At 51.6% G+C, this 24,544-nt stretch overlaps 1 protein-coding gene and 1 non-coding gene across 2 annotated transcripts in view; both read right to left on the bottom strand.

Annotated features, from left to right (window-relative positions):
* The window catches only part of LOC146861707 (uncharacterized), a 383,712-nt gene that overhangs the window by 138,726 nt on the left and 220,442 nt on the right, over positions 1-24,544 (bottom strand). The gene's annotated exons all lie outside the window — the stretch shown is intronic.
* LOC146861708 (U6 spliceosomal RNA) lies at positions 19,803-19,908 on the bottom strand. Its single transcript, XR_014979355.1, has one exon. It is a non-coding gene; the product is annotated as a U6 spliceosomal RNA (small nuclear RNA).

Genomic DNA, 24,544 nt, shown 5'->3' with positions numbered 1-24,544 from the left:
ACACCAATAAACCGTATGACACAGACATTAATAAGCAACGAACCAACCCTGTGGGCTTTGATGCAGCTGGGAGAGGAAGGGCATGTTCCTTGGTACGTTAATCGCATGCCCGCGCATGCTCTCTTGCTTTCGTTTGAGACATCAAGACTCACTAGTCAAGGTGCTTTCTCTGTATTTGTGCCTTGACTCTTCACTGCCAGCCAGACTGCAACTAAAAAAAAACCAAGCAGTGTTTCCAAACGATCTCTAAAAAGCTGCCCTGTGCATGTTACCTGACCGAGTATCGGTCAGTATCAGGGAGGAAGACGCGTGAGCCCAAGAAGCTCGCAGCGTTGTTGCAAGAATCACACACACACACACACACACACACACGCACACACGCACACACACACACACACACACGAGGTCAGCAGAAACGCAAACCCCGCAGCACACTACAAGGAAAAAAGTTCCCGTTCAACGCGCTTTATTGCATATCAAAAAATATGATTACAATATTACCTACACTGTTGTCCTATATGGTTTCAATGCGTGTCTTTTTAGTTACTACGTGCACTGAATACGTTCTGCCGCAAGTCCCTTAAAATTATTTTTGTACTAAACCACACACGGGCGTACAGTTTTTCTTAATAAAAACTAAAACTATTTCCAAGCCCTTGTTCGGCGCTGCACCATCCGCGAGTATGGTTGTACCTGCTGTCCGGGGAAAAGGTTTCAGTCATCTGAGCACGTGCATTCTTTACCTCGCAGTCTAACCCATGGCACCCTCGCCATCCCGGCTAAGCATGTCAGTGTTAGCGCAGATTCTGCGTTTAATCCTGTTTTATCCGCCCTGTTCCACCTCATTGTCGTGTTGATGACCATTTAAAGGGCGGTGAAGAGGTTTCGGCTCTGAGACATCACAATAGTGGAATGCAATAATTCACTATATTAACAAGCGGCAGGGAAAGAGTTTGCTTTCACTTCCGCTTGAGAAAAAACAAAGAAGCCCGCGAGTGGTGAGCGCGCGTCACTGCGAGCCATGGTCTATTGGTTTCTATTATGCGCACCAAGCGCGTAATAGACACCAATAGGCCATGGGCGGAGCAATGCGCCCGCCTTTGGCCAATTGCGTGCAGTCTTTTATAAAAAGCCGCACGCAAAGGCCAATCGCGTAGCACAAAAGGAATCGCACACACGCACGAGATTGTGCGATTCCAGGGTCCGTTTTGGAACCCTCCACAAAAGGGCTCTCGCCTGCGCGAGCAGTGCTGCGCACTGCATCGCTAGGGGCGAGACCTAAAAATATACAGTATTTTATCCTGCATCGAGCATACTTGATGCCAGAAAATCTTCCACGATATTACCCTAACACACCATTTTTATGGTCAAGATGGCAAGAATCTAGTGTGACCTTTTCCCAAATGTTCTGGAGCTGCCCAACGCTACATACCTACTGGAATATACTACACAGCACATTGCTTGAGGTAACAGGGCTCGCAGACACAGCAACATGGGAAGCCAGCGCATTAACTATATTCAAGCGTCGCAAACAACACAAAGTCAAAACAAGGTTTACATCTATAGCTCTCCTATTGGCCCCCTCTAGCCGCCTGGAAAGGAGCACTTGCAAAATGATGGGCATCAGAGGAAAATGCGCTACGCCATTAGGAAGTCCGAGGCATCCGTAAAAGCCACATCTCCATTCAGTGGGCAACACTCTTACACATCTTCATGCATACAACAGAACATGCAGAGTCCCCTCAGTCACCGTCCAATTCCCCACAAGCCCATCCTGGACAGAGGTATCATGCCTCCTCCCCCAGGTTTAGCTGGGTCTTCGAAGGGGAAGCTTCAAAGGCCCTCTTTCCAGTGGCCTTCAACCTTTGTTAGCTAACCCTGCCTTTTGCTGCCCGCAGCAACTGGTTCCCACCGGATCTGACCCCCACTATGTGTGGGAGAAACGTCGGGAAAACCAAGTTAGGGAGAAAGGTGTGTGCACCTTTGCCAATCCCACCCCTGAGATGCAGAAGGTGAGATGAAGCACACATCTCAGTCCCCTCCATCTTGAAAATGAGGGAACACAGCCAATCACAGAGAGGCTCATGCCCCTCTCCCACTGGTGGGTGGCATAATAGGGGGTGTACTCAGCACAAGGAAGAGTCCCATAGGTTCTAACCTGCACACCCCTGTAAACGCAACTAAATTTTGTATTTAGGGGTGACCCCGAACCTTGCCTCGAGAAGCAGAAACAAGAAGGACCGAAGCGCCGTGCTGAACGAGGAAGAAGAAGGACAACAACTGCTTTGGCCCCAGCCCTACCGACCTGTCCCGACTTTGACCTGCACCCAGCGAAACCCCGGCGTGTCCAGCAGCCATCCAGAACCTGGAGGACCGGCCCTGCCTTCACCAAAAAGACTGCCTCCTGTGAGCACTGGATTTACTCAACCAAAGACTCCCAACATGGACCCCGGATCCAGCCGGCTCCGTGGCTCTGCACCCGATGCCCACAGCCCAAGTTCGACTGGCCCAACACCACAAGGAGGCCTCCCCAGCAATCCTGAGCTGGGATCCGGTGATCCCCAACCTACCTCGGTCTTCTACCCGACAGTTGCAGCCTCAACCTGAGGGGTCCCCCGACTGCGACGGGAGCTGGTAAGAAAACCAGAAGCTTAAAGACTCCCCTGCACCCGATGCCCCGCAGCCATGGTTGGCCGCCCAACAGTGTCCAGGCATCCCTCAACAATTCAACTTACCTCTCTTACCGGTGGTCGTCCTCAGGAAACCTCCTTGACCGAGCCTGCAGCATTTCTTATGAACCGGAGATCTCCATTGGAAACAAGAGGTCTGCCGACGTCTCCTTAGCACCCGGCATCCGGCTGCCTCAGTGCCGCTGATGGTGCAGCTCCTGTGCTGATTGTTGGCCTCTGCAGTGCTGATCTTAATCCCAGGAGCTTTACTCCCACATCCAAGTGGCCAGCTCATGAGCAGCCCCTGAACGAAGGCCCGCTAGTGACTAACACTGGGCCTCTGCACTTTGCACCCGGACGCCCTAGAGGCACTGGTGATGTGACTCGAGTGCCTCCTTCAAACTTGGTTCTAACCCCAGTCACCCAGCCTTGTAAGTAGTTTACTTACCTGCAAACCTATAACATTTTTTCCCCATGTTGTGGTTTTTTCTCTGAAAATGTTCAACCTGTTTTTTTTTGTATGGAACAATAGTATCTGTGCTTTAAAAAGTAAATTGTCTGCGGAGGACGACGGGGCACTGCCGGTAACCTGAGTGGCCAAGCGGGCCCGGTCCGAAAACCCACAGTGAACATCACAAAGTAGGGAGTTGGGCGGGAGGAAGAACGGGTCTGTCGGTCGGCGGTGGCGGAACACACCAACCCGTGCGTTTGCTGGATGCTACGCCTGCAGGGCCACCACATCTCAGGGGGTGCAACGGAGTAATGCCGGACGGGCCCGCTACTGACTATATTGCAGGCCCATACTGCCAGAAAGAACCACATGACGCTAGGGTCCTGAAAGCCAACAGGGGCCTGGATTCCCCTTTAAGATACAAGAACCACGGGCAACGCTCCTTAAAGACGCAGGTGGAGAGTAAAGGACTTGCTTGGCAATACCACAACTCTCTGGGCGGGTGAGAACTTAAATAAGCTTTGTGCGGTTGCTTAGCCAGATCCGAACACTAGGCAAGGGACTCGAAATACCAAAACCACAGCCACAAGATTTGTCTAAGATATAGTTGCTCATTGCTTATTTCCCCCTCTGAGGGATGCAGCCTAAAGGCTGGCTGGGCCCTGCGGGGTGGATGTGATGCTGGCGGGTAAGACCTCAGATATTGATATCTCCGTAAAACAGGGTCAGCAAGCACAATACCAACAAACTGCCTAAGTGCGTGCACTGGTACATTTTCCCCCACACTGCTTTGTGTCCTATCCACAGTGCCAGCACACCCAAAATTAACATAAAATGCGGAAGACAGATACTAAACAAGCCAAGCACGTCTTTGAAAATCTAAGTCAGAGCGGTGCGGGGAACCACCGCAAGAGGCTGAAAAATAGGCTACACAAACAGAAAACACTGAATGCAAGACGAAGAAATCCGCTCCCTGCTCCTTGAGGTTAAAATAGATCATCTTGCTGCCCGGCTGGATCAAGTGAAGCAGTGTGTAGACTTACATGACTTGCATGACTCTCAAGAATGCACACCTGAAATCTAGAGTATCAGATGCCAATGACGCCCTCAGCTAAGATAGACAACGCCTATTAAAGATGGATAAGGTGCTAAAACTTATTCGCGCAAACAATGAAGCCCTCGAATCACGCTCTTGCAGAAACAACCTCAGAATAATTGGAATCCCTGAGTCCACTGCAATATTCAGGATGGAGGACTACCTGGTGTCATTATTCCATGAACTGTTTGGTACAACACTGTCGGAGGTCTTCATCGTGGAGTGAGCATATCGCTCGCTGGGCCTGCGGCAGCCCCCGGGGCCCCCGCACAGCCAATAATAGCCCACCTGTTGAATTATTGTGACCGGGATGCAATCCTGAGGAAAGCAAGAGAAATAGGCGAGATCAGCTTCAAGGGAACACCTTCTCCTTCTACATCGATTTCATCCTGGTGGTACATGCCGCAAGACGTGACTTCCTACCAGCCAAACGAGTCCTCCAACAACTAAAAGTATCATACGCCCTCCTGTACCCGGCCAAGCTCCGCGTTGATGCAGATGGCAAACCGTGTTACTTTACAGATTCTAAGGCTGCCATGACTTATGTGAAACAGTTCCGCAAAACCCTATTGCACTCGCACAGCTTGTCCGGACCATCCGGAGATGACAGCACCAGTGAAAATGACTGAGGCTTAGCTATAAGGGCTGACTACCGAATAGACTCTAAACTTAATATCAAATCAGACTTTGCTGTTGCTACACCAACACAACGCTGCAACGAATGTTACCATTCCAAATTTCCAAATGTACTACACCGCTCGGCCACCCTGTCCCTTGGGCAGGGGAGTGAGCCTGAGGAGTCTACATGCCCCAACAGGATAATTCCCTCATATGTTCAATATTCTAAGTTGGGGGTGTCTGGAGGGGCATTGAACCTCAACCTGTTTGGGGGGTTGGAGTGGTGGGATGGTGCTGGATGTGGGAGGGAGGGGTGGGTTAGGAATCTGGGCACAGGACTTGTTAATTCGGAGGTATGATGATTTGTTGTTTAAGCTAACCCATTACTGTGATAACTGTTACTTTGAGAGGCTACACCACTACCACCACAGTTACAATTCCTTGGTACTTTTTACTGGTAATGCTAAAAAACGATACAGCACATGCACTCTAAACCTGATTCATGACTAATGTAACTTTCCTAACATGGAACGTTCGGGGTATTAACGACCATCGCAAGTCCCGTCTTATGCGTTCGTACCATACGAGACACAAAGTAGACATATCTTTCCAGCAGGAAACACATACAGCCACTACCAACTTTGTCCGGCTTGGAGCTCGCTGGTGGGGGGATTCTTACGCATCCGCATACTCAAATTACACTAGAGGAGTAGCCATCTTGCTTAAAAAGAGACTTCCCTGGTGCAACTGCCACACACACACACACACACACACACACACACACACACACACACACACACACACACACATATATAGACCCCAATGGTAGATATGTGGTATTAACAGGCACACTCAGCTCTCAACTACTGATTATGGCAGCCATATATGGTCCCAACTCTGACAACCCTAGTTTTTTCCTCTACGTTTTGAGTTTGATTGCAAAATATGACCCCTGATCAATAGTTTGGGGCGGCAACTTTAATGTTGCACCGCAGGGGAATTTGGATAGTTCGGGCACCAGACTACAACACCCACATGCCACGGAAATGTTGAACTCCCTTTTTGCAGACAATGTGCTAGTAGATGCGTGGCGGCGCGCCAACCCCAGTAGACGAGATGGCACATGCATTTCCACCCCAACGTAACTCTTGGTCACACATTGATCTGTGGCTGGTGTCTAGAGACGTGGCCAACTGGTGCTCGCTCCTCTGTTGACCACCTTGCGCACATGCTGTCCGATCACTCTCCCGTGTGGCTGGTCCAGCAGACCCTCCAGGGCATGTCCTCCTGGCGCCTCCCTCCCACATGCGTTGAGGGACACAGCGTTCAAGGAAGAACTTTGTGCGCCATTTCTGACTTTTTTTTACTTGAATGCAGGTTCGGTTAGCTCACCCTCCACACTATGGGAAACCTTTAAAGCAGTGATCCGTGGCGTATACATTGACAATCAGGGGTGGTCCGGGCAATAAGAGGGACCCCGACAAGGCCGAAAGCAGAAATCAAGGCATTAGATCAAATATACAGCACCAATAACATGCCTGACGCACTAGCTGAGATTAGAACTAAAATGTCAGAGTACCAAGAGGAGGCTGAGAGGGAAATAAACTACTTGGGACGAGAGGTGCGAGCTCGGCAATATGGGAAGATGGGATCGCCCTGCCAAGACATTGGCCAGCCTGCTGAGAAAACCGCACGCTTCTTCATATGTGACTGAGCTACTGGATGAAAACGGCCGCAGAGTCACATCTCCTGCAGAAATAAACACAATCATGTCTTCCTTCTACTCTCAATTACATGCAGCTGGGGCAATGTGTATTCAGGACACCCTACATCAATATTTTGAATCAATCGAACTGCTCTGGCTAGATCCAGGTCACAGAGAATACCTGGATGAGCCGTTTGCAGTGGAAGAAACTGCGAAGGTTATAGCTGGCCTCCTTGGCGATAAAAGCCCAAGTCTGGATGGACTAACATCCGCCTTCTATAAAGAATATGCTTCCATACTGATTCCACATCTCATCGACATGTACAACGATTCTGTGATAGTGGGCAATTTTCCTCCCTCACTTCGAGAAGCACTAATAGCCACCATACTTAAACCAGACAAGGCTCCTGAGCTCTGTTATTCCTATTGCCCCCTTTCACTAATCAATATAGACAATTAAATATACACTGAGCTATTATCAAATCAATTGCTTCCACTTATGTCTTTAATGGCAGAGTTACTTACCTTCGGTAACAATATATCTGGTAGAGACACAGTCTAGCCGCAGATTCCTTAACTTAGAATATCTCCCCAGGCGTCAGACTGGATCCTGAAAATCTTTTTTTCCCCAGCAACACCTCTGCACGCCGGGAGGCGACGTCTCCCGGCTCCGTCCTTACGTCGTCCACGGGAGTGATATCAAAAGAGCCATACAAGCCCCTTCCGGCGTGCTGACGTCAGTTTTCTACAGGAAACTTTTCCGCGCCACAACGCGGAGTCATGCAAAAAAGTGCCATAGCATAGGAACAGTGTGTGTTAAAAAAAAAAGAGCAAAATCGTTGAAACAACAACGATAAGTAACATGAAAATGAGAGGGAAATCATTTGGAATGAGAAAAAATAGGACGTTGAAAAGCACCCAGTAATTAGAGGGACTGAAGGGAGCTGATAGAGCACTTGCTGGCAGCAAGGGCCCAACAAATTGCCAAGTTGTGCCCCACCTCGAGGGGGTAACGGCTGCGGCACAAAAGATATGACAAGCCAGGCACAGCTTGTCACCAGAGGAGGGAAATTAAAAGAACCACAATATCGAAGCAACATGGTGCAAGACAAGTGACTGGAAGTGAACGTCCACCAGAAAGTTCACTACACACACCCTCCCGAGATTGAATGACTGTAGCACCAAAGAGAACCCAACCCAACCGACTGCCATAGAAAGACGGAGGCACAGGTGTGGGCGGTGGGAGGGAATACAAAACAGAATAACTCCACGCGTGAAGAACACAGGTGGAGCAACATGAGAAGGCAGTGAAAGTATAGACCTTAACCACCGAAAAACGTGGACGGAGTGGAGAGCCAAAGGGCTCGAAAGCCGAACAACACCCCCTGCGCCAAAGGAAGGTGCGAGAACACACCACCAACCAAACACTAGAATGGAGGGGAGGACGAAGGGCCCCACGCAGGAGAACACACCCTACCCCAGAGCGAGGTGCAAGAGCACACCTCCGTAAGACCAAGGCCCCCAGAAAAAGGGGGGGGGGGGGCTAGGGGGAAAAACACCATATGAAAAGGTCTTCGCAGAGCGGGGAGGATGGGCGGGCGTTAAGGAAACTGCGGCTAGACTGTGTCTCTACCAGATATCTTGTTACCGAAGGTAAATAACTCTTCCATCTGATAGAGACATCTAGCCACAGATTCCTCAACTCAGAATAGATACCAAAGCCATACCCCATAGGAGGAGGGTCTGCGAAACAATCACCAAGTTCCAGAACATATTTGTCAAAAGGCAGATGAAACACGGTGGGAACCGCAATGCCAGGGCAACTGACATTAGACCAAGGAACTCCGCAAGGGACATGAATAAGGGACGGCAAAGACACCAAAATCCGACGAGGGATGTGTGAGACCGCTCTTGCCCAGACACAGACGAGAGGAAATACAGAACTAGAAAGATCAGTGCCAACGTAAGAAACAATGCAGCGACTCCTTCAAAGAAGGATCCCAGCACTGGTCCCTATGATCCATGAGGAACAAAGCCCCAAAGGGGCAAAACAACATGACAACAGTAGAGCATACCGCCTGAACATACACCACAGTGGATGTCAAAATGAAACAGGGGACAGTCCGAAGACTGTCCGGCCAAGAACAGGAGGCCTGTGTGTGCAAGACAAAACTCACATCAAATGTGTACCCCCTAGGACATGTGACAACAGTGGCAGGGCCGAACCCAGAGTCTAGTGCCAACAGAGATAGAAGAGCCACAATTGAGCAAAAACTCAGCAGGTAGGCATGCAGCCAAAGGTACCAAAAGGTACCACTGTGAGGGGATAACCTGGAAAGCCAGGAACACATAGAGGACTCTATCCAGAAGGAGAGAGTGAGCAAGAAGGCCTGATACTAGGGCCAAAAGAACCTAGTATGCGTGTAGAACCTACAACATATACACAAAGAGACAAGAATGTTGCCACACATACGTGAAGTGACGAAACCCTGAACAGGGGAGTCGCTCAATCGGTACAACTGTACCGCTATGTGGCATAACAGGCACAGAATGCAGAAAAAACAACAGTTCCCCGAGGGGGAAGAAACCTGGTCTCCCATGAGGCAGGCGGAAACATAGACCACGATACTGCCAGTAAAGGATCAAGAGAAGGCACAGACAAAAGCCTGTCGCCAAAAAGCATACACCACCATAGACCGACACCATCTACCAACAAGGAGAATGGCGAGAAGAATATATGCACAGTAACGCTACCTAAAGAAGCAACTGTGCCAGAATGGGAGTAAGAACTCACACCCAGAAAAACAGATGGTAGTGAGCACATCACTAGTGCAACAAAAGCGAATAATAACCCACACCCTGAGAAACCGCTGGGGCAGAGCACAGATCTGGTGACAGAAAGTCATAGACAAGAGCCACTCCTTGAAGGACTAAGAAATATGCACAGGGCAGGAACGGAAAACCGGACCCCTTGTCCTGCAAGAAGCAAGGGACCGGAGACGCTGCTGGGAAGTGGGGTAGGAGCCAACACACAGCCGAGACAGAGCCGGAGGGAACTTCCCTTGCCTTAAGCAAGAACCCCGACAGTGCTTGAGCCACAAGAAAAGACATAGAGCATAACCTGTATGCATCAATACGGCAAGTATTCACAGAATACAGAGACACTGTTCCGGAACAGAGGAACCTGCCCCCCATGGGCACATGTCCACCTGTAGACAGGCAAGGTGGGGCACAGCGATGCTGCAAGAACACGCCAGGAAAGAACAGGCGTGACAAAACCCCAACGAAACAGCAGGGAAGGACGCCCCTACGGAGGCGGGAATGTATTAAGGACCAACCATAGACAACCAATTGTAACCCCCGGAGAGAAACCAACCCCATGGATCTCACCAGAGTAGGAAGAGTCAACTTGCGGCAAAAGTTCCTGTGTACGGAAGAGTAGCAATATAACAGCCAACAAAATACCCCACTTAGGGTAAGGCACAACCTTACAAAAGAAGGGTCTCTCTTGAGACAAGCTCGTAGGCAGAGGCTCAAAAGAAAGGTAAACACAGCTTAACCAGCTTAGCCAGCTGTACCAGAATAAGGAAATAACACGGCTGAACAGCCACACAACCCAGAACATCTGTAACCCATAACGGGCAACAGAAAAGAGAGTGACGGCACGGTCACAAAACCAAAAATCCTCCACGAGGATTAAAACCTGGAAAGACAATCAAACATAGACAGGAGGCGCCTGACCACCGAATCAGCATGGGCGTCAAAAAGAGTGACCCCCATCAAATGGTAGATCTCTCAGCCGCTCCTAAACATGCTCTGGGAAAACGCCATCGCGCAACCACGCATGGCGGCGCATGACAACCGACCTGGCCATAGCACGATCCAGAGTCAGTGGCGTCCATGGCAGACCAAATGGAAAATTGCGCCATATCATGGCCATCATGGATTAGGTGGGCCAGACTGGCACGAGAGCTCTCCGGCAAGGAGGGGAGGAGCTGCTCGACAGAGTCCCAAAGGGCAAATGTAGCCCGAGCAAACACACACGTGTTTAGGGACCGGAGTCCAGAGCTGGCGGATGCAAACACATCGCGGCCACATGACTCCAACCACCGAGACTACCGAGTGGGAGGATGCAACGGAAGAGGAGTGGTAGAAAGAGCTGCCTGAAGCTCAAGTCCTCCAGCCCCAGGATGGAGGGTCAAACAGGCGGGGTCATCGGGAGCCGGGCGATAACGATGTGCCACAGCACGATCCACGAGGTCCCCCAAAGAGGACCTTGCCCACGTCCCGAGAAGGATGTCAAATAATGACTCCGCAAATGACAACAAGGGCTTCATGTCCCAGCGCCCTGGTGGAGAAGATCCAGCAAAGGCTCCGAAGGTCTAGGGACTAAGGGCGGCAGCATCCTCAAAATGTCTGCAGCCCTGCAAACAGCCCTGACAAATGTCCCACTAGCCTCCGTGGCCCCGCGAGGCAGGACAGCAAGTCATCAGTAGGTGACGGACGCATGCTAATCCGGCCACCTAACAGAGGCTAAGCAAAAGGATGAGTAGGCCAATGCCCCACTGGCGCCCGCTCTGGAGAGCGTTGAAATGACCCAGGGGGTGAGGAATCCACTGGGAACACATCCTCCACCAATAAAGCCAGAGATGGTACCGGCGACCTCCGAAAAGGCCTAGACTGGCAGAGTCGAGCCGGCGTCGGTGGCCTTCAAAAATGCCTCGTCCGTCTGAGTCGAGCTGATGTCGACGACCTCTGAAAAGGCCATCGGCCAGAGTCGGACCGGCGTCGAATCAACATCCACAGAGGTGGCAACCTGCGGGGAGAGAGTGCGCTGAAGCGGTGTCATGCACCGCGCCGCAGCCACCTCCAGCGACATCGCAGGGGGCCTTGTAAGGCTGTGCGACTGCACTGTGGAAGTGCTAGATGTTGTGGGATGCCCCTCCGGGCAGTGTCCCGACGTTGCGGCGACTCCGGAGTCGGAGTCAGGGCACTCGGTCGGAGTTGAGGGTAAACCCACCGGCAGAGTCCCGACCTGAATCCCTACTCCCCCTGTGGGGTCCGAAGGCGCGCCAGGGAGGGGGGGGCAAAGCAAGAAAGGACTTCAGGGTCCTGCAGTAGTCCTCCATCTGCGCTCGAGTCGCCCCAACACCCAGAAATGGGGGGTTATGCCGGGTCCGACTCCTGAGGGCCCGAGTCCGGCAAAGACCGGGAGCCGCGGGCCCAGACGGGATGTCGACACGAAGCCGATGACTTCCGCGACTTCCGTTTGTACTTACCTGAGGTAGGCGACTGACAGCGGCGGTGACCTTCAAAAAGGCCTTGTCCGTTTGAGTCGAGCTGACGTCGACGACCCCTGAAAAGGCCATCGGCCGGAGTCGGACCAGAGTCGAATCAACATCCACCGAGGTGGCAACCTGCGGGGAGAGAGTGCGCCGAAGCGGTGTCATGCACAGCGCCGCAGCCACCTCCAGCGACACCGCAGGGAAACTTGTAAGGCTGTGCGACGGCGCTGTGGAAGTGCTAGATGTTGTGGGATGCCCTTCCGGGCAGTGTCCTGACGTTGCGGCGACTCCGGAGTCGGAGTCAGGGTACTCGGTCGGAGTTGAGGGTAAACCCGCCGGCGGAGTCCCGACCTGAATCCCTACTCCCCCTGTGGGGTCCGAAGGCACGCCGGGGAGGGGGGACAAAGCAAGAAAGGACTGCAGGGTCCTGCAGTAGTCCTCCATCTGTGCTCGAGTCGCCCCAGCACCCGGAAATGGGGGGTATGCCGGGTCCGACTCCTGAGGGCCCGAGTCCGGCAAAGACCGGGAGCCGCGGGCCCAGAAGTGATGTCGACACAAAGCCGATGACTTCCGCGACTTCCGTTTGTACTTACCTGAGGTAGGCGAATGACGGCGGCGGTCCCGGGACCTGCCCCGAACAGGAACATCCTCCTGTGAGGACTGGTGCCGCGTTGACGTCTCCACTGGAAAAGGAGACCTGTGTCGCGAGGGGTCCGTTCGGGACATCCAGGCAGATAGCAGCTTCATGCAGCGTTCCCGCAGGGATTTCGGCCGCAGCTTGTGGCAAACATTGCACTCCACAGAGTCATGGTGCTCACCCACGCATCACATACAGATTTTGTGAGGGTCCGTCACTGACCTCTGTCGCGAGCAGGATCGGCATGGCTTGAAGCCCGCAAAGGGCATCTAACACACTGTTTCTTGATGCAAAAAGGTGTCGAAAAGGCCTGAAGATAACAAAAACAGGCCAGAGGTATGTGCTTTCCCGGATCCGCGTTAAGACGTGGAAAAGAAGAAAACGGACATCACCACGCCGGGAGGGGCTTATATGGCTCCATTGATGTCACTTCCGTGGACGACGTCAGGACGGACCTGGCGACGCCACCTCCTGGCGCGCAAAGGTATTGCTGGGGAAAAAAGAGTTTCCGGATCCAGTCTGACGCCTAAGGAGATATTCTAAGTTAAGGAATCTGCGGCTAGACTTCTCCATCAGATTGCACGCCCTCATCAATCTGGTTTTATACCGGGAAGAGCACCATCACATAACCTGCGTACAATTTTTTCGGTCATGCACCAAATCAATCCCTCCTTACCAGCAGTGCCGGCTCTCCTGGATGCCATCAAGGCATTTGACTCGCTAGAGAAGACCTTCCTCTTCTTGCACCTCGGGCATCTGGGTTTAGTGCTGGTTTTATCTGTAAGATCCAAATATTGTACATTCTCCCATTGGCACGCATCAAAATAAATATCCAACTCATGGGGCCCATCACGATAGCTCGGGGTACAAGGCAGGGCTGTCCGATTTCCCCACTGTTATTTGCCATGGAACCGCAAGCAGCACTGTTGCGTCAGCATCACACTGCGCAGGGCCTCTGCTTCACGGCTAGAGGACTAGTAGTGTCTATGTATGCTGATAATAAAACTTTTTTTTTATTTCTAAACTTTATTTTTCATTTTGATCACATTATAAGCATCACAATTAACAATTCTCACAGTCTGATGGAAAATATAAGTTGCCAAGTTACAGTGCCAATACAGTGTCTGAAGTTTGCCAGCAAACCGAAACAGTGGTGCATCACACGTCCAGCTTGTGGCGGATATCTGGGCCAATCAAGTGCAGGTCTCACTGTCCATATTATAAATCCGTTGAGTGTGATGCCTCATAACTAGGTCAGGGTTCTGTATGGTATCCATAAACATTTTAAACAGTTTCTCAATCATAGGTACTGATATAACAACAACGGAGAGTTGAAGGGAGGGGAATCTTCACCCCACCCAAGTTGGCACTATGCCACTAACCAGTTGAGCAGGCAAGTCATTTTGTTGGGAGGCAAGATATGTTTTCAGTGGGCCCCAAATGTCTCTAGGCCTTGAAGAAGATGGGATAGTCGTGGAGTACATGTCGCTGCGCGTGTTGCATGTAACCATGCTTCGTAGCCAACTCTGCATTGTAGAGACAGCCTCACTACCCCAGTGGAGCGCCACCTCCCTTTTGGCTAATAGAAAGCTAAGGGCTGCAATTTTCCGAATTTTTGGGGGGAAATTAACCATGTAGCCTAAGAGTGCAATTTCGGGGATCGGGTCAAGTAGGATATGGATAATGTCGCCAAGCTCCTTATGAATCGCCTTCCAAAATGGTTGCAAGCGCGGGCAAGTCCATGCCAAATGGGCAAAGTCGACGTGTGGCGATCCGCATTTGAGGCAGTTATGTGGCTTAAGTCGGATCTATTCTGTGTACTTTGGCGGGTGTGCTGTATACCCTGCGCAGAAACTTGAAGTGGAGCAGGTTATGCTTGCTGTTGAGGAAAATGGCTTTAGTTAGGGCACAGCATGCGGTCCATTGGTCGTCCGTAATCGGTCCACCCAGGTCTCCCAATCTTTTCGGAGCTTGTCGTCGTGCACAAGGACAAGCTGTGCGCAGAGCTTATACAGTTTGGAAACGAGATGTGTGCCCCGTGCACTCTCAATGATCAGGGATAAAGGAGCAAATGAGTCGGGTTCTAAAGGGTAACTGGGTAGTGTGGCTTTTAGCGCGGATTGTAGGCGTCGGAGTATGAACCGGTCCATGAATGAGGCGTCAGGGAAGTGGATTTAGTCTTCACCGGCATAAACATGGCCATCCGGAAATAGATCTCCCGCTTTCGTGACCTTGAATTTAGTCAATGTGCACTGTACTATTGTTTCGCCTGTAAGTGGGAGCCAGCGGGCTTTAGGAAGTGGGAGTGCAGTCGAGTACAGGACAGTTGTGTGAGTGTAATACCGTAGTCTTTCCCAGGCCCAACTGGTTGTGGAGACTGTTTGAATGTCCGTTGGGTCTCTAGGGAGGCCTTTGGGAAGGATGGTGGACAGCCGCTCAGGGAGAACTAGGTCTGATTCGGGCGGAGATATGGAATCCTAGCGTCAGGATGATACCATGAGTAGGCGTAGCTGCATTGAGCTGCTAAATAATATAAATGGAAATCGGGAACTACGTAGCCACCTCTGTCGTAGGGGAGGGCTAGGGCCTGCCAGCGTACTCGGGCCCGTGTATTTCCCCACACCAGGTGAATTTAAGTGGGATCGGATAATAAAACTTTATACGCTTGCAAGCCGTACAGAAATCTGGAGCCCTTGATGCGAGAAATAATTCATTTTGGTGGCCACTCGGGAATCCATATCAACTGGAGCAAATCTATATGGTTTCCCCTTACTGCCGCTACGTGTCCTTACCTAACAGAATTTCTACTAAAATGGGCCACTGAACCAACCAAATAGTTGGAAATATGGCTCAGCAGAGATCCGGAAGAACTTTGTGGAGGTTGAACTTCAGCCTTACAGTAAATTGGCTTGAATCTAAGTTCCAGATATGGAAAAAACTCCCGATTTCAATGGCTGGGCGGATCGCGATTGCAAATATTGTAGTCTTGCCAAAATTTCTGTATCTATTCCTCAATATACCACAACCCCTCAATAAATCGTTTTTTAAAAGGCTCCGCTTTGATAACACTGACATGGGCAGGTCGTAAGCCGAGGAAGGCCTATGAAACCCTAACGATGCCGGCTGCTCGCGGCGGAATGGGAGTCCCGGACTTCCAGCTATATGCGCTTTACGCTCAGGCATGCTTCCTTCACTTCTGGCTGCACCCCACGTGTACAAAGCACCTAAGAATGAAATAAACATGGTGGAATGCATGCGCTGGGCGTGGGAGAGGATTAATAGACAGGCTTCGATACGCGCACACTATCCATCGCACTGGCAGAAAACCCCTCCTTCCCCTACACTGTATAATAAAGGAATGGAGCGCTGTGCCAAGACACTGGGCATACGTACAGTCGCTGATCTATACCCTGATGGACAGCTTTTGCCCCCCTTCACTAACACGCACACTTACACCATTAGACACTTTACTATATAAATAAACAGAGTGTCCTGCAGAAACACAAACAGCGTGTTCCCAGACTCTCCATCAGCGAAGACAGTGCTTGAATATGTACATACTGCCACATCACTGTGCAAATTAATAACCAGACTCTATTCTCTAACACTAGCAGACTCTCTATGGGACACTGCGTGGGATATGCAGAACTGTGAAGCGGAGTTGGGCATAAACATAACTGCGGACCAATGGTAATATTGCTGCAGCTAAATCAAGCGACTCTCCACAAACTACAGACTGAGGCTAATACATTTTAAATACTTACATAGATTATACCACACCCTAGTGAGCCTCTATAAGATGGGCCTGACTACTGATGCCCAATGCTTCCGGTGCTCAAAGTTAGCGGACTACTGGCATGCTGTATGTGCGACAATAGGTTCCATCACACTAGCACACCTAAAACCAGTTGTGCCTATATGCTTATTAGGCTATGCCAAGGAGCTTCTGGAAATGCACCGACGATTAGTTGCGATGCTGCTACTGTTGACCAAGCGTAGGGTAGTGATTCACTGGGGTCACAAACCAGCACCATCGGTTAATGCCCCGATTACTTACCGGTAATCTTCATTACTCCGAGTGTAGTCTTCCTCGCCACATGACTTACAACGTGAGCGTCAGCTCCACAACAGAACCCTCCAAAGCAAAGCAAAAAAAAATGTCAGCATCCCATGCCTCCCATCCCTTCCCAATATGGCCGACCCAGTCACCCATGACCCCTATAAGAGGCGGGCCGGCCCAACCCAACAGCCTGAAACTACCAAGCAAAACATGAAGCCGATAGCCAGACAGGGAGGGAGGGATGGGAAGTCATGTGGCGAGGAAGACTACACTCGGAGTAATGAAGATTACCGGTAAGTAATCGGGGCATTACCTCCTCGTTAGTCTTCCTCGCCACATGACTTACAACGTGAGCACATACCAAAGCCAAACGGCTTCATGGAACTCACAAGACACCAACAGACGAGAGGGCAAAACCCAACAGGTCAGAACGAGTGGAAGAACCACCCAGGGGAAAGGCAACCACGAGCAGGAAAAAACCAGCCCGGGACCCAATGACACCGGGAAATACAAAAACCCGGACCCCAGAGACACGAGGCGCCGGCAGGAAGCAGCCGCAGCAAAGGCCAAAGGGGGACAGAGAAAAACTCCGGATCAGACCGCACGGAGCCAGAAGCCCCAGAAAACAGGGCCCAGAAAGTACGCCGGACCAACACACCAGGACCGGCCAACGGAGATCCCGAAAAGAGGGCAACAAACCCCCTCAAGAAAAAGAAGGAAAACCGAAGGAACAGAGGGCAACCCCGCCACAGTGACCTCACAGAAAAGGCACAGCCGAAAGGGAGACGCAGTGCGACAAAACACAGCAACCCCGCAAGGGAGAACACCACCCACGAGAGAGCCGAAACCACCAGAGGCAGCGGAATCAGTCGCAAGCCAACCGGCAAGAGCCGCACTAAAAGAAGAGTGCAACAGACTGCCAACTAACGACACTGTGACAGCGCGTGCGAGACACGAACCCTCGACCCGTGAGAACCAGTACCCCCACAGGCACAAGACAAACCAAAGAGCTAAAGCTCCAGGTAGCAAGGAAAAGGGGCGCTGAAGAGAAACAGAAAGGGAAAAAAAAACCCAGACACACAAAGGACCCCCCGGAAGGGACCGCGCCAAGGAGAGAACCCAGGCAGGAACAAGGAAACAAAAAGACCCAGGAAGGTGACGGAAACGACACCGAAGAGACCCGGCCACCCAGAGAACTCAACCAGGCCACCGCAGAAAGCGGAGAACCCGAAAGATCACCTAAGCACAGAAGGCAGGGAAAAAAGCAGCGCCACGGACCGAGCCCGCCCCACACAGGGACCAAGCGAGCCGCCGAAGCGAGCAATCACCAAAAGCGAGAAGGACAGAAGGGCAGGGTGAAAACCGAACCCGAGCCACGTCAAAACCCCCAGAGAGCCAGCAGAGCCAACAGGCCCCGGAACCCCATGCCCAGGGACAAAAGACGAGGAAACAAGGCACACTGGAAGTGCACGGGCCCGCCAGGGAGCAGAGAACCGGAGGCACCAGCACCCCCAGGCACCCACGCAGGAGATGCAGAAGGCCATAGCCATAACCCGAACCTCCCATCCCACCAGGACAGAAGCGGGAAGGGCCCGGGCCAAAACCGAACCAAGGAAGGACCAGAGCCAACTGGAAGGAGAAAAACAGCCAGGCAACAAGACTGCATAGAACGCCACACGAAAGTGCGTGCATCCCCTGCGCCGGGACCATGCCAAACGCCATAGAATCGCACCAGGCGGAGAAAAACCAGACAACCCCAATAGGAAAAACCAGGGGAGAAATCAACCCGAACAGAGAAGGACCCGCAAGACCGCAAAAAAGCGACCCAGCCGAAAAAGGGAGAGAACGCCCACCCCACCAGAGGCGGGCGCCGAACCCCAGGCCCGACACACCAGGACCGACAGAAGGACCATGGAAAAAAAAAAATCCCAACCCCCAGGGGGCAAGGAGAAGCAAGGCGAAAAGGGGAGCAAGAGCCACCCGCCGAGACAAGGAGCAGGAAGAGGAAGGAGCGGCTAAGCCGCAGACCTGAACAAGACAGGGCGAGTCCAAGAAGGACCCCACAGGCTACAGCACCCGGAAGCCCCAGGTGGTACCCCAACCGGGCATCAACCAGACCGACCCAGCACAACCGCAGAAAGCAGAACAGGCCAGGGGCAGACAGGGAGGCAATGCCAAAAGCCATGAAAACCCCAGAGGACGGTCAGCCACAGACAGGGACAGACCCCCGCGGGAACAATGAAACACATACCAACTATACGGAAAGAAAGTACAGTGCCCACTCCAGAGACTGAGCACCCACTGACATGGAAAGACCAGGGAGGGAACACCTGAACCACAGGGGAAGAGTCCAAGACCTGAACCGGACCAGACGTCCGAAGGCCAGAGCGACCCCAACAGAGCGGACACTGACGGCAAGCCGAAAGGCAACTAAAGCCCGTGAAGGGGCAAGGAGTCACAACAAAGGAGGCCGAGTGACCCACACGCACCCCGGCACAGAGAAGCCCACAGCCGCCCCCACAGAGAGGGGGAGCCAAACGCCAGAACCCAAACCCCAGAGCCCGCTAGAGCAGGGCATCAAGCACAAGGCGGCGGGGGAGGGGGAGCGCAGGGCTACCACGAGGAATCAGAAATGAATCCACTGTACGACACTTCGAAAACGTGTCCGGGACTCGAACCCTCCTCCTGAGAGACCACGAACAACCGCAGGCACAAGATACACCATTGAGCCATAGCTCACGGTAGGGCCGCGACGGCCAGAAGGAGGAGGAACCAGCAAGAGAATCCGACATAGCAGGGCCCCCACCCGGGAACCCTGAACCAACCGGGGCAGAGCAGTAGGAGTGGGAAGAGAGGGAAGGCAACACAACGTCAGCGCGCAGGAAGGCGACAGCGAAGTAAACAGACAATCGCCTACAACCACCACCGCCAGCACCCGAAGGGAAGGCGGGCGGCGCATCCCACCCCCACAGAGCCAAAGCGACAGACAGATCAAGAGGAGAAACAGAGGCGCCTGAAGCGGACGCAACAGAACACCAAGCCACCATGCACACGTACCGGAAAAGTGAAGCAAAGCCTCAAAGCAGAGTACCGAAAGTCAGCCAATCCATGACACAAAGACAGCGACATGCAGGACTCGAACCCAAGTCCTGAGACAGCCCCGACAACCAGAGGCACCAGACCAACCATAGCCCCGGGAGAGAGAACCGGTAAACCCCGACCCTTGCAAAAGCACCTGGATCATGGAATCCGAGAGGCCCCAGAAGCAGGACAAAACAACTGCACATATGGAACGCATCACGAATTTGCGAGTCATCCATGCGCAGGGCCCTGCAAAACTACCCTGCATCGATCCAAATTCAGTAGATGTGCCGCCGAAGCGAGCACCCACCAATCACAGAAGGATCACAAAAAAGAGAGACGACCGGCGTCTCAGAGCAGTAAGAGATATAAGAGGTCACATATTGCCAACTTATGACACCATGACAGTGATTGCGGGACACGAACCCTTGTCCTGTGAGACCCTATATAACCATAGGCACAAGACATACCATTGAGCTATAGCTCCTGGTCCACAAGAGAAGACTACAGCACCAGGCGAGAAGCCCCCCGAAAGAGAGTAAGAAAAGGCAGCAAACGCACGACAACACAAAGTTATGAACCTCATGCATGTGTAAACCCACAATAGAAGTCCAGCACAATGACTGGGAAGGACAACCACACAGAACCTGCGTAGGCGGAAAGCGCACGTTTTACCACTACAGGAATGCTGGCGCTGAGTAACAGAAGAGTAGGTGACACCCTAACTCAAAGGTACACATCCAATGACCCCAGACAGAAGAAAGGACCGAGTGGACCCGCCGGGAACCGAACCCGTGACCAAGACCAAGGAGGGATCCAAGCGAGGACGGAACGGGGAGGAGGGACCTGGCAACGGGCGTAGCGCACAAGCCGCCGAAACAGCGGGCCGAACCCTGTCCTGAAAGGACTGCAGGGCAATCGTGTCCGGAGGAGCCCGGGAGGACAGGACATCCCCATCCACCATTATGCAGGAAGCGCGTATCAGCATGATAACCCAAAAGCAAAGACACATGTGTCAGAAGCGGAATACGAACCCACGCCGCCAGAGCAGACTGTGTCTCACTGCCATCCTGACTCGAAAGAAAACCCTCGGCGCCCAAAAAGGCAAGGAAGGTGGAAGAAACACCCGGCGGGACACGCCCCCAACGAAGCCCCGCTCCCGGGACAACGAGCCGCGAGGATCAACAGCGCGCAGCCAGCAACGCCGCCACCCCGGAGCGCACCCAAGCCGGAAGAGTGTACCAGGACGCAGGTAAGCCTGCATCTCCCATGGCCGCCCTGGCGCATAAAACGTCGCGCCGGAGTTGCACAGCGGCCCACAGTCGGACCGAGCCCCGCAGAGCCGGCGCCTCCACCAACGCCACGAAGGGCAGGCGAATACGCGGCAGGAGTTGGCAACAGGGTAAGAGAAATGCAAAGCACCCGCCCGCAACACTCGGAAGGCCAAGCTCCGTACTGCTGCCGCCCGCAGAATACAACGAAAAGCGGGCGGCGAAGGGAATGTACAAGCAAACAGACGTACATGCAGTTGTAATTGAAAGCATGTGAGAAATGTCGCGCAGAGGCATGTTTGTGCTGTTGCACACAGAACAATAGCAGTATGCGAGCACCATAGCCGTTACAAGGAAACCCCCCCCCTCACCTGAAAACCCACGGCTCGCTAAGGCAGAGCCTCACCGGCACAAGCACAGCAACCGCCACACACACCGGGGGTAACAAGTAGGGGAATCAAAACAAGGTCCATGCCCCTAGGGTCCGCTAGAGCAGGACCTCCAACCCTGGACCCACGCACCTGCTACAGCAGGCACCACTTACCTGATGCGCTCTGGAGAGAGTGCAGAACAAAAAAAACAGGCTGTTGGGTTGGGCCGGCCCGCCTCTTATAGGGGTCATGGGTGACTGGGTCGGCCATATTGGGAAGGGATGGGAGGCATGGGATGCTGACATTTTTTTTTTTTGCTTTGCTTTGGAGGGTTCTGTTGTGGAGCTGACGCTCACGTTGTAAGTCATGTGGCGAGGAAGACTAACGAGGAGGTAATGCATGGTTGGCTGATGCTGCACACTGTCAGACGCACTTGACCACATATTGGGACCTCATGCCCCCAGCAAGCTGTCCGCACAATATCTGGGTCCCACTTATAATATGCCTTCGCCAGATGGAAGATGCTGAGGCAAACCCTCACTCCCCTAGTGCATAATCATAATGCAAATTATACTAGAGATTGGCGGGAGTTAGACCATGAGGCTGTCTGTGTGCACAAGAACATTTCCCCACACACTACCCACTCCAGTTATACTCAACAGAACTGCATGTACCACTGTATATTATGCTGCTATGCATTTATGTCAAACTGGTACCGGAATTGTGCATCACAAACTCACTGTATCATTCTGAAATCAATTGTGTGCCTCCATTGAACTATGTTTAAAGTTTTACAATAGAATATTAAAATAAATAAATAACTACAAATAAAAAAGTAAATTGTAGGATCTACTTTGTGCTATCTAGGCATATTACCCCAAATAGTCTATGAAACTGAAAATGACTGCAAAAATAATTCCATGTACTCTGAACTGTTTTGAAAGCAAATACAAACCTGTAAGAATTCCAATTTCATCTACAATTGCATTTTTGTGTACAACCGTGTATTCGAAAGTACATTTTACCTACCTGTGCCAAACTCTGCTTGGTTGTAGAAATGAAACTCAAGTATTCCTTTTTTTATACTTACCTAATTGGTCTGGATTCAGTCACTGAGTGTGTGCCATCAGTTCTTCCCTGAGTGAATACAATAAATGCTTAACACACCCTCTGATAAGCCTAACTGCACGACCACGCTACCACAAATAGAGCGGTTAGTGACTATCTAATTAAGCATCTGCTATACCTCTGGGGATCCCCTGAACTCTGTGCACATTATACCTTACTTTGGTATAGTATATACAGAGCCAGGTTCCTACAAGTGGGAATACCGAGCTTGCCAAGTACTACTTTCAAGAAGGGCCATTCAAGAGAATCTAATGCTTTTTCAGAATCCAACAAGGCCACAACTGCAGGCGTAGATGGTGACACCATATTGAGTACTGCAAAAACGGAATGGTAATAGAGAGGAGTTGACCGATGAGGAACAAAATCTGATTGTACGGCAGAAATAATCTGCTCCATAAATAGTGACAGTCTGGTGGCAAGGACTTTGGCTTAAATTTTATTGTCAAGGTTCGAGAGGGAGAGGGGTCAGTAGGAAACACGCTGGCAAGGATCTTTGCCCGGTTTTAACAATAATGTAAGAATAGCCCGCAAAGGAGGTAGTGTGCCAGCGGTAAGGGATTCATTATACAGTGTCAAGATATGGGTAGCCAGCTGTTGCTTGAAAGCCTTATATAAATAAGGCCCCTGTTAAACCATCCAGTCTCAGTGCTTTAGAACGGTCAAGAACATCAATAGCCTGTATCACTTCCTCCTCAGTGACTGGTTCACGAAGAAACTGTTGTTGAACATCTGTAAAACTGACCATCGCGACCTACTAAAGATAGACTGAAATATCGGAATGAATGTCGGGCACACAGGAAACATAGAGGCGCTGATAATACTGTTGAAACTCAACCAGAACACTCTCACCGTCCACAATTCGCAATCCAGTATCCATCTGTAACTCAGTGACATAGTTATGAAGTTGGTTTGGGCGCACGTTTCGAGCAAGGGTACAACCTAGATGTTCCCCCTCCCCATATCCACAGACTCTGGAGTGCTTCCCAAAGTCTGCAACCTCCCCATCAGCGAGGTAGAGGAACTCCACTAACAATACAGAGCAGTGGTGTATTCAGGGATCTCCACCAGCCACGACAGCACAATCTTTGTCTTACAGATCCGCCTCAACACGTTGTAGATAAGCACGGATGTTACGAAGAATACCCTTGTGCTTGGAGATGCACACCCCATGAATAAAGGTTTTATGGTTTAAATGTTTTTATTGATTTTGAAATTCACAAACAGAACCACGTACACATAACTATCATCACGTAGTGCTGTGGTATTACCACTGGTCCGAGTGACTCTAGGGCGCGACCTCAACAGTGTGCGCTTAGCTGGTTAATATCACGTACATGGAATAACAATTAAACAAAGAAAAGTAAAAAAAAAGGAAACCCCCGGGATCCCCCCACCCCTTCCCTCCGCCCCCCGTGCTCCACGTCCATCACCCAAGCTATACTAAACTCCCCCCCCCCCCCCGATCCCCTCAGCAGTCCGCCCGTCGTGCCTCTGTAAGGCGCAGCAACCTGAGACATCGGGGGCATGTGATTTCCCGGGATTCGGTAGCTAATAGCGACAGAAATGGCTGCCACAACTCAGCATATTTGGCTCCCTCCCCCGCCATGGTAAGTGCCAATTTCTCCATACCAAGGACATGTCACAGACGGTCCAGCCAGCCTGTAAAAGTTGGGGTGTTAGGAGTGCACCAATGTGTAAGTATGTTTTGTGTCGCCGACCCTAGTGCAATGGCCATCTGTCTGCCCCTGCAAGATCTTAATGGGTAGGTCAGAGGGTTGGGAAGACCCAGTAGTACATAGGCTGGAAAGCGTCGGATCTCAGTCTCAAAGTGCTTGTCCACTTCATCCAGCACCTGGGTCCAATAAGGTTGAACGTGTTCACACTCCCATAACAAATGTACTAGATTGCCCACCTGGCCACAGCCACGCCAGCATGTCGCTTCTCGGGAGCAGTCCATTGCATGTAAGCACTCTGGAGTATAGTACCAATATGTCACAATCTTCGTAAGTGTCTCCGTAAGCCCCATGTGATACGAAGAATGCCTGGCCCTGTAATATATTCCATCCCACTCTTTGTGGCTGAGTGTCCTGCCCAACTCCCGCTTCCACCGCTCTCTGCTAGGATTGTGCGCGTACGTGTGTTTGATCTGCAACCTCTTGTAGAGATCGGAGA

This window comes from Triturus cristatus, chromosome 3_1 (genome assembly GCF_964204655.1).
Source record: "Triturus cristatus chromosome 3_1, aTriCri1.1, whole genome shotgun sequence".
In the NCBI taxonomy this organism is placed as follows: domain Eukaryota; kingdom Metazoa; phylum Chordata; class Amphibia; order Caudata; family Salamandridae; genus Triturus; species Triturus cristatus.
This window is presented reverse-complemented; position numbering and strand designations above follow the sequence as displayed.